This window comes from Heliangelus exortis, chromosome 1 (assembly GCF_036169615.1).
Source record: "Heliangelus exortis chromosome 1, bHelExo1.hap1, whole genome shotgun sequence".
NCBI lineage: Eukaryota > Metazoa > Chordata > Aves > Apodiformes > Trochilidae > Heliangelus > Heliangelus exortis.
The window spans coordinates 131192797-131206613 of record NC_092422.1 but is presented as its reverse complement, the minus strand read 5'-3'; the positions used below and the strand labels follow the sequence as shown (position 1 = coordinate 131206613).

The following is a 13817-nucleotide window of genomic DNA, read 5'->3' as shown; positions in this document are numbered from 1 at the left end:
ACATCTCTGAAAACCAACGTAGCACAATTTGTAAGCTGTTATGACAGTGACCAGAACAGAGATGTTTTGCAAAATTAAAAAACAAAAAAGCAACACCACCCAGCCTCATTTCCTTACACCGGTTCTAAGTTTACATAAAAGCAAGCATACATAAAAAGTTTTCCTGTTCCAAGCTGAGAACCAAACAGAGCCAAGGACACCAAAAGAAACACATTATTAAGCTTATGTCAAGCAATATTCTTAAAAGCACTGACAGTAAGTGTCTATAGTTAATATGTAATTCAAGTACGTGACTGGGTACAGGTGTGCAACATGGATACATTGAAAATTTAAAAAAAAAATACTTCTTGATTCAGCAAAATAACATCCATGAGGTGGCACAAACATGGTTTGCTCTGTTTAAAATGTATCAAATTTATTTCTATCAGCAAAACCCTCTCCACACCAGCACGTCCTTTCCCCTGTTTACATTCACTAAAAGGCATCCAGGCAAATCTCACCAACAGACCCCCTCCCAGCATCAGATAAAATGCTAATGACTCCTGATAAGCTGCCAGACCAGTAATGCAAATTGGTAGCAGATACAAGTAAGGAACTCTGGAATACAAACGAAAAACCTGCAGCTACCAATTTGCAACTTCTGGCAATAATTGATAAGAAGGAACTTTGTACTATAAAAAATTCAGAGAAAAAAAGGAGAAAATCAGAAGCAAATCAGCAGCCTGCCAGAAGCCAAAAGAGCAGTGACCAACAAGAGGAAGGAGCAGAGGGCACCTCCACAGCGACTTCAGGGAGACAGCGATCCCAGCAATGAGGAGGTGACACTTCGGAGGGTGAAAAGAACGCTAATTGCTCCCTTTCTTTAATAGTCCTTGCCCTGGGGTGATTGATTTGCTTAAAAACCTGTCTTCTCTGTGTTCCTCTCCCATTAACTCCTTCCTAAGATGCCTTTCAGCATGGTGTCATTTTACCTGAAATAAACTGTTTAAACCATAAAGCTGGTTACTTTTGCAATTTGTAGGATGTACATGTGCAGTAGCTAATATTTCCTCTCAAAAAATATTAATAGTTATGGACTGTGACAAGGCCCATCTGTACAACTCACGTTTTTCACCTCAGCATTTTTTTCCCTCATTTTATAGGGCAGCTCATTCCTTTCCAGTCTGTTTTCTACCTTAATTAGCACGTATAAGCTCTCTGCTTGGTCCTTCTTGGCCTTAGCAGGCTTTCTTCTTCAATGTAAGAGGAACTTCTTTTCGTAAAAGGAGAACATTAATTCTTTTTGATGATTTCAAAATCCATCTTAAAACCTCTCCTTACACTCAGCAACTTCGTTTTATTCAAACAGATAGAAGCAGCATTTGTTTAGAGAAGGTTTCTTTCTGCTTGTAACATCACAGGCCTTAAGCCTATGTTTCCCACCCACCCCCTCCTCCCCTGATGTTTTTCTGTTGATTATATTTTAACGGCGATGTTTGCATTAAGATTTATCTAATTCCTTTTAAAGGCAGCACAGGTTAGTGGAGTTAAGTATAACTACACTTCTGTTTTCAAGCTAGTGTCAAGGTACTGTTTTTAAAAACAGCAAGCAGTAAATCTTCAGAGGGAAGATTAGTGTTGGGTCCTTGATTCTGCATAAAACAAGGTTCAGATGTTACCTTATTGGCTTCTCACTACAATCACAAAGACTAAATTTTAATTACTGATGAGATTTTATCACAAAGGAAACATTACAAAATTCTAATTTCAGTCCATTAATCCTTTGAACTACAACAGGTCATAATGGACAGCCTAGGAGAATCTTTGGTGTGAATTTTGAAGGTAGAATTATTGGCTTAGAATTGCAACTTCTCATACATTGTGCCTACTCAATTTAGAATGCACTTAGAGCAAAGAGGTACCTTGAAAGCCTATAATTTGTGTCATACAGATTAATCAAAGTTGCTCTGCTTATCCATACAAAAAGTTTCTTATTCTGGAGGAGACTGCAAATAACCTGAAAGACTTCAGGTTACAGATATCCCACTGCTGGTTTAGGCTGAAGACCTAGCTGAGAGTTCTAGAGTGAGCATTGCCAGCAAGCAGTTTACAGGAAGTCTCTGCTTCAAATGCATTACTTGTATATTACTTTATTATAGGCATAAAAATATTATAAACTAGCTCTCCCAGCTAGTGGTTCTCCACAGTGCCTGAGCAATCTGGAAGGAATAAGAGGTTATGATCATGCCCTCTTCTGAAGCTATAATCTCCTGCAAACAGCTAACACCATGATTAATTGGATGGTGTCTAGAGTTACAAGAAATGAGACAAAATTCCCTGCAGCAATTTAACCATAACCTGCTTAGGAGACCAAGGCAAGAGAAACCAATGTATGTAACCAATGGAACAGGTAGTGTAGCTGGAATTGCTATCCTTCCCTCCATTAAGCTGACAAACAGAAGGCTCTCACTCTGCTACCTATGCAGAAGAACAGATGTAAGTGAAGAAAAAAGGCCACCTCAACACTGGCAAAGATGATGCCAATTAGGTCAGAAAAGTGATGCAAATCATCTTCACTCACAGGAGATATTCCTCAATTTGCAATGTTCACATTACTTTGACCCTAAGCATGTTAGATGTCAGCTACAAGAATCTGGCCAGATGTTCAATCACATGGAGTTAACTCTACTCTACCTGCTGCTTCAGGTAAGAATTTAAGTGTTACTCAATTCTCCTCTTTCTCCACATTACCATAACTTTCACGACACTGCCTGATCTGGAAGAGTATGAGCAGGGGAAAAAAAGAAGGCAATACTGCAGAGCCTTGTAAGCCTTCCCCATAACAGAAATAGCAAAGGGGCACATATCTTATTCAAACTTACTCGGAGCTGGAAATCACACAAATCTAAACACTCCTATTGATCCTGAAATTCATTCTTGTAGACCTTGGATCTTGTCTCCACAATGCAAGACCTACGTGATCACTTCTGATACACAGACCTCCCTCTTCCCCTCCACAATGGGAAAAGAGGACAAAAAAAATTACTATTATGGGAAGAGAGCATTTCTGCATTAACTTCTGCTGCAGCATCATCAGTTACTCTACTGTACAGCTCATATTAGCAAATATTAATAAAGTACCCAAAATTAGATATAACTTGGTGTACTATACCCAGAAAGAAATGTATGCTGGCTGTACAGTGCATGTAACAAGTCCACAGAGATTAACCAAAGACAAATTACTGCATTTGCCCCAGGTTTACAGTACGAAGATTGTTAAAGTTTAGCTGATCTGTTCTCTTTCCACATGCCAATGTCAGAAAGAGACCAGGTCATTAGGAACAATGAATTCACACTGAGTTTCTGACCAAAGTCTACAGAACTTTGCATCTGCAGTTTTTCCTCCCAATCATACTAGCTATAATTTGACATCTTCAACAATTTTTTTAAAAGCTTTTTATTATCATTATTTTTAACACAATTTTCTACACAAAGAAACACAAATATTATCTGTGACTGTGTACAAGTTAAGAGATACACCAATGGTAAACTGTCTAAGAAAAGAAAAATTAATCCTCTAAGCAACTGAACAACCTAATTTTCACACTACACATTTGAGGGTACAGATGAGGGGAAAGAAAAAGTCAAATGGTTCACATTTAGAGTCAGGCCCAAGTAACACATACTGCATTATATACATTAAGTCATAATGCATTTGTTTCAATCAAAACATTTTTCTGTATTATGCAGTTGATTGTGCTATTCTGAAGGGGTATCTAAGCTGTCTGCTCAGTTCAGAAACACAAATGTGTTCTTATGACTGCTTTCCACTGCAAAAATACTGAAAGAACTATCACAATATGTCTCAATTACACAAAAGAAACTGCCTACATCAAAAGCCTTATAATGGAGTTATCAAACAAAAGTCACACAAGAAAGGAGGCTGGTCATCATCTAGAGCCACATTAAGTATTTGTTTCCAATGATGGAACAATGGTAAACCAACTCTCCTGGTACAGTACAGTGCTGCAGGATTCAACCCCCCCAGCTGCAGAACAACAAACTGCAGTTTATACAGACTCACAGGGTTTAATGCCTAAACAATATCCTAGATATCCCTTCTGTGTTTAAGAACAGTGTTTGCTTTATACAGCATAAAGGTTTACAAGTTGCACTATAACCTCCATACCAAGCAAACTGTGGATGCCACCACACAAGGAACAAGACTCCTATCTTGCTCCTTTCCACTATAAATCCCCATGTAGGGAAGGAGCAGGTTTTTCAGGCAGGCACCAAGTACTGGTATCACCTGCTGAAACAGAACATGGAGGCCCTCTCAGGCCGTGGCCTGCTTCAAAGAAAAGAGATTCACAAGCAGGTATTTACAAGAGAATTTAACACGTAAGAAAAAAGAAAAAATATGCTATTTAGTACTGAAAAGGGCATATATCCATCACATCACATCCTCAAACTGATGATACTGCAACTGGACAAGGGAAGATAAGATGTCAAACAAACATGTTTCTTAATTCAGTGCTACTTGAGTATCTAATAATAGATTTACAGCATCATCATGCTTATATAATTCACAAAGACTGCAAGACCATAAAATCTTAATGGAGTAACTAAAAAGTGACATGAGCCAACACAATATTTAAGAAATGTTGCCCATGTTTTTCAAAAAAAGTACTCATTTTGCCTGTAAAAGCCTCCTTTTTACGTTGTGTTTTAACAGAAATGAGAAAAAAGGCCCCACATAAAATTTCAAAGAAAGGAACTTGCTGTGTACCTGGTAATAAGTGTTTAATGAATCTTAAGATGTTTAATTTCTCCTTCAGAATGCAGCCAGGAATCTTTTATAATTCATGAACTAGCCATCAACTGAACCTAAAATTTATCACACTTGTATCTTTAGTATAACACTACTTCTAAGTAACATCATCTATTTATAAGTAATAAACTGCCTTACTCCCCAAATCATCTATAAGAAATACAACATCTAAAGAGTATCTTTTTAAGAGAAAATGTCAATGACTAAGACAAGGCCCCTGTAAGTACTTAAAAAAAAAGTTCTGCTATACAAAAGACAAACACAGGTTTGAAATTATGCTTTCTGCCATTCAAAAAGTAAATCACTTACAGGTGGAATTTGTTAGTTTGGAAGGGAAAAGAGAGGTGAAAAGTACCTTTAAATTTATTAGATTTATTTCTAAGATAAGTAAAGCCCAAGCCACAGTCAAGTACCAACTCAGTTTCCTAGAACACCCACTTACTACCAATTTTAAATGCATGAATATTAAAACCAACCTATTTTCTTCTGTTGAACAGTTCCCTACCCTAACCAGCTAAAACTGTCAATCAAAAAAAAAAAAGGAATCTACAAGATGCATGTTTCCCTAAGTTGTGCAAAACCATCAAATACAAAGCCTTTTAAACAGCAACCAGACAGTCTTTAAAATAACCTTCAAAATTATATGGCTTCAGTTTGCAGGAATATTCATATTAACAGCAGGATTATTGCACTGGAAAATGTATACAAACATATGAAGCAGCTAAAGCTTAGATTCAACAGGAATGCTTTCAAATGGCTCAATGAATGGTTGAATGAGAAGAGAAATCTGATACATAAACTTTGCATCAGTCATTGGAACTATAAGAACCTCCAGAGACAGATGCAGCATTTTTAGTGGACGAAGGATAAGTGCTGCAGCCTGTGCTGAAGGAACAAGCCGAGGTAACACCTCACATCTACCATTGGGAGGGTTAAGAAAATTAGTTTGTTTATTCCTTTCCTAACACCAGAAGTCCAAGCTACTTCCTCAAAATGAAAATCTTGCTTCCTAAATGCCTCTAACCATCTGTCAAACAGTTTTAGCTGCTCTCAAGAGCCTTCTTATGCTACTATATCCATTACATCTGCAACAGATTTTCTTGTTGTAGGGTGCAGATGGAATACAACAATGTTTTATAACAAACACAGCAAAATACTGCACCGGATTTTAACTGCATACAACCCAGAACCAGTTACTCCAAATAAAGCACTTCTGACTAATGTATCTGCTGCTAATCACTGTTTCCTAAACATCATTCAATCTGTTTATGGAGTTCAAAACTGCACATCCACCTTCCTTCTAAAAGTAAAGGTCAGTTTGTTTTGTTTTTTAAAAAAAGCACACAAAAAAAGCAACTAACCAAACAAAAAACCTCAAGCTCCATCAATCATCAAGTCTCTGCTCTGGTATGAAATTACAAAAATTAATTGAGTCAAATTACCAGAAAAGCATGGAATTTACTCTTCCCACAAGCTAGCCAGTAGTTTTTAGGTTGAGTTTCCTTTGGGTTTTAATATAAAGCTACATAAAGCTGGTGTCTAAACTGATGAGTTTCTTAGGCAGAGAAGCCACCTCCTTGATCAGAAGTTAACTATTAAAAAATATCCCCAAAATAATGCAGGGGGAGTCTTCAAGTCCAGGGTCATAGTAAGTCCACAAAGCAGCAACAGTATTTCTCCTCTTCTAATTCTCAGTATCATGAAAGTGAACGCTACTTTTCTAACTTACCACTTTTGTGGTTACAATTAGACAACATTCCAACATCTAGAAAACTTACGAAAGTCACAGTAGTATTAATATTTGCTTAAAGAAGCAAAAGGCTTACAAAGTCCTTTAGATTGCTCCAGCTGTAAAATCTGAGCATGACTCTTTATCACGTTAGTTAAAGAGCTGTAAGCAGCAGAGGGAAGGGGGAAAAAAAAAAAAAAATCACTCAAGGAAAATACAGAAACTGTTCTCTAAAATTAGTAAAGGCCTTTAGGAAAAACTTGTTTTGTTGTTGTGGGTTTCCTTTTTTATTTTTAGAAAATAAAACACTGATCCAATGCCCATTACCTCTTATCTCTTAAAATAGATGTATTTCTGAACTACATTACTATCAACTACTTGATGTATTAAATGTTAATTGAAGAGGCTGTCTAATAAAATGGAAAAGCTTTATTAATTTAACATCATTAAAAACAATACAGACTGTACAGTAAAGAAATGTCTGACATTTAGAAATAGTACTTTTTACTTCCTCATCAATACACTGAAGCAGCCTAACTGAAGAACTATGCTTTTTCATTTCCTGTAACAGGGTCTTGCATAAATACCCACTACTGCTTCTCTTCTTCCCAGAAACACATAGGCCATAGAAGCAAGATCTTCATTAACAGCACAGTGTATTATGAACCATAATTTACCTGATCAAGATTTCCACGTTTTAGTTTGGGAAAAAGGATCATAAACTTACATGCTTATACTGAAGAAAAAAGCCCCCACATTTTTAGTTAGTAAGACTACCCTGTTTCCAAGAAAACAGCTGCCACTATTCCTTAACTGAAGGTCGTCTTCTGTCTTCCTTCACAATTCCTTGGTTTGATGAACACTAAAAGCTGTTCTTCTGCATTTAATTTAGATTTGACTAAAATAGCATTTGATATTTTTAATGAACATATGAACAGAAAACCAAACCACACTGCTCGGTTGATTGGGCAATTTTAACTATATAGTAGCATGTCATTTCTGCAACAGGCTTATTTCCATTCCAAAAGAGAAGCCCAAAAGACTAATAGACAAATTATTAGATAGACCTCCTAAAGTGCCAGAAATTTCACAGCATGGGGAGGGAGAAGGGATCGAAAACACTTGGAAAACTCCATTGCAGGCTTGAGGAAACAGAAGTTGTGGGAAATGTCATCAGCTAAGAAATGAAAGCCTAATAACTCACTTGACTCAGTTTATTATAACTTGGCATAGTGCTCTATTGCAAAGATTTACTGGACAGAGAGGGAGCTGGAACACAACTTCACAGCATACAAAATAAATAGTTTCTTTTGCTAGGTAACTGTACAAACATTAATACACCACCTAAGAGCTTTCTCAATTGATCACTTCAACATAAGTACATAAGAAAAAAAACACAGCAATCTCCAATAAAACTCTTTTTCCCCAAAATAAGTATTAATAATTTCAGGACTTTATTTCCCTTCAAAGTAAAACTTTGAGATAATACAGTAAGCATTACTGAAAGAACAGGAGCACATTTCTTTCTGTCTTGATTCCAGTTCCCTGTAAAAACTGTAGAAATTGAACACTTTCTCCTGCAACATCAGAAAATTCCTCCTGTTGTAAAAGTTAACATGCGTTAACAACCATTTATAAAACAGAATTTGAAGTATCCCAGAAATATGTGGCAGAAATATGATCTGCATGGCACTTCACTGAAGTCAGTTTTTAACTCATTTGGCAGAGAAGCATGTTTAAAAGGAATTATTTCTCCGAGCTAAGAGTAAAGTAGGAAAAAGATGAATTGCTGGGTCTAAACTATCTCAGTCTCAACAAATTCAGTTAACGTGCATCATCTTCACAGTTCCACCACAGTATAAAACAAAAGAGCCCACTACCACACACGTCTCTTCTAAATTACTTTTCATTTTGAAGCAGACCGCACTAATTAGCATCTCAAAAGGAGGACCCTACAACCGATTTTTATGAAGTTGTATATTCACAAAACAAATTCCTTTAAAGGTCAGGAGTTTTGATGAAAAACTGGTATATGTCCAAAACAACAAACACCCCCAGCAGTTTGCAGGGAACATCTAAATTGAAGCGCCACACAGAATTTTCACTACTCCCTTCTACACCTACTTGGACAAGGGCAATCATGTTCCTTCCCCACCCCCACATTTAAGACTAGCACTGCATCAAATAGCTGAGGGACAAGAACGATAAAGACAATCAGGAGCAACTCTCCACACACACTTCTACTGCCTGTAACATTTGCTATGACCAACAACTAGTAATCAGCTACTATCTTTTAAAAACTTTGGAAATCGGGTTGATAATAAGGAAGCATCAGCGGTGTCTCAACCGGGTAACACTTAATGGATCGAACAGATGTCTCTTTCCTTCGATTTAGTTGAAATTATTGAAGTTAAGAAAGCTTCCAGGTGAAAATCAGCTTTAGAAAGTTTCCTGCCCCCACTCCCAAGAACTTCGCTTTGTTTGGACAGTAGTTCACAAGCAGCAACGCGTCCCATTAGAGACGTCTTCACTGACACACAGAAGTTACAGCTTTCCTCCTTTCAGAAAAATAATTCTATAGCACATGTCTACAACGTATGATTTAAAACGACGATTATATCAAACAAACCGAATTACTATATCCGAATTATCCCCCAGCACGTGAAGCCAAATGCCTTCAGAGAAGAGGTGAAGGCAGTCATTTGGAAGGGAGCCATTCGTCAGGCCTGCGAAGGAAGATGCAGAAGAGCAGCTGGCAGCAGGAAGGGTCTAGCGACAATAATGGGGACTCAGGGCTCACTCTCCAGGGCACTGCCGTGCGTGGGGAAGGAAAGTAGCGACAACCAAAGGACCTAAATTTCAACAGCATTTAATACTTAACCCGACTGTTTTCAAGCCGTGCCCTGTGGGTAAGCAAGACAAAAAATACAAACGGGTCGCTCACGACACCGCTTAAAAGTCCTACGAGAAGACGCAGGGCTTCAAGGAAACGTGCTACCGGTCTACAACACCGACCGGGTCAACACCGTTACGCCTCGGCCGCACGGAGCTCGGTTTCCCGTCGCCCCGGAGTGCAGCAGCAACCACCGTCCGGAGTGGGCGCAGGGCCGAGACGCTACCGGAGCCCCCGAGGCGCTCCTCCCCGCTTCCCTCCCGGCAGCGGCGGGCAGGCAGCACACGGCGACAAGCCGTGACGCCACACTGCCGGCACCTCCTTCCCCCACCACACGGCACGGCGGGGACCGCAGCGGCATCAAGGACCGCACCCCTCCGGACCTCCGGACCTCCGGACCTCCAGACCCCCGCCGCGGTGGCTGTGGCGCTGCCCTGCACCCCGGAGCCGCCGCTGCGGCACGGGCGGGGGCTCTGGCCCAGGGCACAGCGAGGCGGGATGGGAGACCCCCAGGCTCCCGGTGGCAGGGAGGCGGCTCCCCCCAGGCTCTCTCTCACCTCTGCTTGCAGCCAGGTCCGGCCGGTGTGCCCAGGAGATGGATGAGGGAGGGGGAGAGGGTGGGCATACGGCGGCCGCTACCCCTCCCCTCTCTGCCAACAGCTCCTGCCCTCAGGCGCGGGGCTCGCCTCGGACTCGCCCGTTCCGCAGCCCTCGGTCGGCCCTTGGTGCACTCACCCGCGGCGCCGCGCGCGAGCGCAGGCGCGCCCCGCCCCGCCCCCTCCCCTCCAGTCAGGTGGCCAGCCGGCGCGTGCGCCCCTCCCGCTGGGGGGAGGGGAAGGAGGAGCGGGAGGGCGAGGGCTGCGAGGGCTGCGAGGGCTGCGAGGGCTGCGAGGGCTGCGAGGGCTGCGAGGGCTGCGAGGGCTGCGAGGGCTGCGAGGGCTGCGAGGGCTGCGAGGGCTGCGAGGGCTGCGAGGGCTGCGAGGGCCGGCGGGGGCCGGCGGGGGCCGGCGGGGGGCGGCGGGGGGCGGCGGGGGGCGGCGTGAGACTGCGGGAAGCGAAACGTCTCTGAATGCGTGAGGCGAGGGTAGCACGGAAGCTGTCGTTCCACGAGGAGCAGAAGGCATCGGATGATCCAGAGGGAGCTCAGTAAGGGAGCTACGGAAGTTCACAGTGTTGGGTGCTGTGCCGCTTTCTCAATAAACCCCCCATTATTTAAAGGGGCACTGTCGCTTCAGGTAGGAACTGTGAACTGTGCAGGGTGCTGGTCACAAACAGCGCAGCAGCACCGCAGTAATCATCAAATGTGGTTTTAAGTACTAACTTGGGCAGCCAAAAAGTAGTAACAGTGGAATTAAATCTGGTCTGAATGATACCCATAAATCAGCCAAGAGAGGTGGTCATCATAATCATGTCTTGGCTTCGTGAATGAAGATTTAAGAATATTTCAGAAGGGCTCTCCCCACGCTTGCTGCAAGCATGCTGATGGCTGATGAGGCCAATGTGGGACAGGCAGTGCAGCTGAAAAAGGCAGAGCAGAAAGTCTCCTGTGAGGGCACAGCCAAGGCATGGCTCTTTCTGCTCTGTCTTTTCTCCTCCAGACTGATTCTCCATGTGTTCCCAAAGAAGGCAGCAGCATTATGGATGGTGTCTCCATATCTCCTGACTGGAGGCCAGAGTGGGCACTGCTGGCAGTCAGTATGGCCAAAGCTGAGGGATTGTTTCAGGGAGTCCCTGTCTCTCCTCTCTGGGGCTCCTCTGTTGCAGGAGCTGGTGGCAAGTTCACTACAGAGCACAATCTTAGGGAGGTGGTGATCCTACATCCTGGAGACGTGCCCTGCCCAGCACAGCTGTGTCCTCAGTATCATGGCCCCCATACTGGTGACCCCTGCCTGTTCAAGGACAGGAACATTGGTCACACAGTCAGTCCCGTGGATTTTAGGGTTGTGCAGAAGCAGAACTGATGGAAGTGTTCAAGGAGTCACAGGTGGTGGGGGTAGATGACCTGTGATTCAGACCCATATAAAAGAGTAGACAGTACAATGGCTCTGTAGATACTGATCTTTGTACTTTTCTTCATGTGTTTATTGCTCCAGACTCTTTTATGAAGTCTTCCAAATGCTCTGTATGCCTTTGCTAATCTATTCTCTGTCTCTCTGTTGATCCTGGCGTATAAGGAAATAATACATCCCAGAGAGCTGAACTGCTGGACAAGTTTTCATCAGCTGACAGTTACATCACTGAAAACAGCTGCAAAATGCTGAATAACCTATAGAAATGCTGAGCATCATCTTTCCACTTAGTTCAAAGCAGAGTAATGTCAATACATTCAAAAACTGTCTGGCACCTTCAGCACTGACCTGCTGGCTGAGCCAGAGAAGTTGTCAAAGGATTAGTGTTTCAACCTCTGAAAATCAGCTTGCAAGCTCAATCTGTTTTTCATACAATTGTCTGCTGTATCTCAATTATGTAGCAGTGTCATTAGGAGTCCATTATCTTGGGCTAATGTTCCACTCACAATCTTTTCATTCTGTTCCGTGAATCATCTGAGTACTTTTTTCTTTTTAATACTTCTGCAGAAAGATATGTGTATATGCCTGACTGTGAAAGATGGCTTTATTTCTCTGCAATGAGGTATAAACTGTTGAAGAACACAGAAATATTTTGTTTTCATTATTAGACATGAAGTTTCTTTGCACAAAGCTTTCTACAGTTAACATTTCTCCCCAGAGGAGGGGCCTGGAATGAGATAATTCACTCCAACAAGTTATGCATGTGGACTTCCTTACTGTAGAACTTTAATTTATAAGGCTGGTTCTGATCCAGTGAATGGGCTGTGACTAGCTTTGGGAAGCAGTCCTGATGTTGTGTGCAATTGATGACTCGTTCATGTCTTTCCTTGTGACAGAGCAATGCTTTTAAAACTCTATTCAAGGGCACTGAATTTCATACTCTCACACTATGAGAGCTCCAGAATAAAAGTAGAGTTCTTCACATCAAGCTAAACACTTGTGGACAGGTCAGTTTCCAATGAACAAGGAATGTGATACCAATTGCAGACAGCTGGGAATGGGTTTGCTTAGTGAGTATGCCAGATGAATTCAAACTCCACCTTTTGCTTCTCCTGCAGGTTGACAGTAAACTCCTGTTATGCATTCTTTAGAGTGCTTTCCCAGCTTTATAGATTTCTTGTATTCCTGTGATAGAAAAAGGAGGCTGGCAGTGCACCAAAACAGCAATGGAGAAGCTCAGTCATCTGTTCATGTGGCTTGAACTGGATCATATAAATATTGATATAGGTTCTCATAGGTTGTGCAGAGCTAATATACTTAACTGAAATTTTGCATTAAGGGACCTCTCAAAAGGAAAATAAGGAAATTACTACAATATGTCATGTCTTCAGATTTGAGGACATGCAACGCCGGTGAGTGGTGGGAGTTTTCACCTCACTCATCAGGGCTGCCAGGTGGAGGAAATACTTAACTGTCAGCACACATACATGGACTAGGAAAAGCACTGGTATGCACCTGTGATCAGGTATAAAAAAACAGGAGGCAGAGAATGATCTATTTTTACTATAGGAAGGCCACAGCTACCACCCTCTGTTACTGTGGGGATCAAGGAAAAGATGTGAAAGATGCTGTGTGAAAGGGAAGAAGGTCTGATCCCCCTTTGAAATAGGTTTCTATTTAGGGTATATTTTCACTCCCTTTAAATTACCAAGGATTCCAGTAACTTAAGAGAGGATGTGATGTTTGAGGTTGTTGGGGAGCAGCAAGAGCAGGATTATTTCTAAAGGGAAAGGTGACCTGGGAGCCAAACTGGATAACTAAGCTGGCAGGGCAAGGACTTTGCTATTCAGGATACACTCTCACAGCACCTTAAGCAGGACAGACCTGGAGACATTTAGCCAAGAGTCCAGATTATAAAGCAGTGTCAGATTGTAGAGCGAAGTCCTCATTTATGGATAGGAGCAAGTCCAGTGACCACCAAAGCAAGAGCTATTGCAGTGGGACAAGGCTAAAGTAAAGGCAAGAAGTCAGTCCACAGGTTGAGGCCAAGATCAAGAGTTGTTATGGCACAGACACTGGAACTGGAAAGCAGTATTCTCACACATATTAGGTAAGGGCTGAAGACCCAGAGCTGATGTTAAATAGAGCCCCTGGGCCCATGGATGTGAGTAGGGGATGCAGGTGAGGCTGCTTAGAGCCATCAGGGCTTATTAGTATACTCGGGACACAAGAAGATTCTTCTAGTCCCTTTCTTCCTTATAGGGTAAAATTAGCAATAATATGTCTGAGCAAGCTTTCCTGTCTCAATTCTGGAAAAAAGAAGGGAGAAATGGTAAACAGAAGAGGTCTGTGCTGTGTGTGAGACACAAGACTCAG

At 41.9% G+C, this 13817-nt stretch overlaps 1 protein-coding gene across 7 annotated transcripts in view; it reads right to left on the bottom strand.

Moving 5' to 3' along the window:
* The window catches only part of OSBPL8 (oxysterol binding protein like 8), an 81645-nt gene extending 71445 nt beyond the window's left edge, over window positions 1-10200 (bottom strand). For 3 of the 7 annotated variants that reach the window (XM_071766474.1, XM_071766517.1, XM_071766489.1), the window contains exon 1: window positions 9990-10165. The gene's annotated coding sequence lies outside the window, so the exon portion shown is untranslated. Of the gene's footprint in view, window positions 1-9989 lie in introns of all 7 variants that reach the window. The other 4 variants (XM_071766456.1, XM_071766466.1, XM_071766480.1 and 1 more) reach the window with 3 other exon arrangements.
* Between the last annotated feature and the right edge of the window lie 3617 nt (window positions 10201-13817).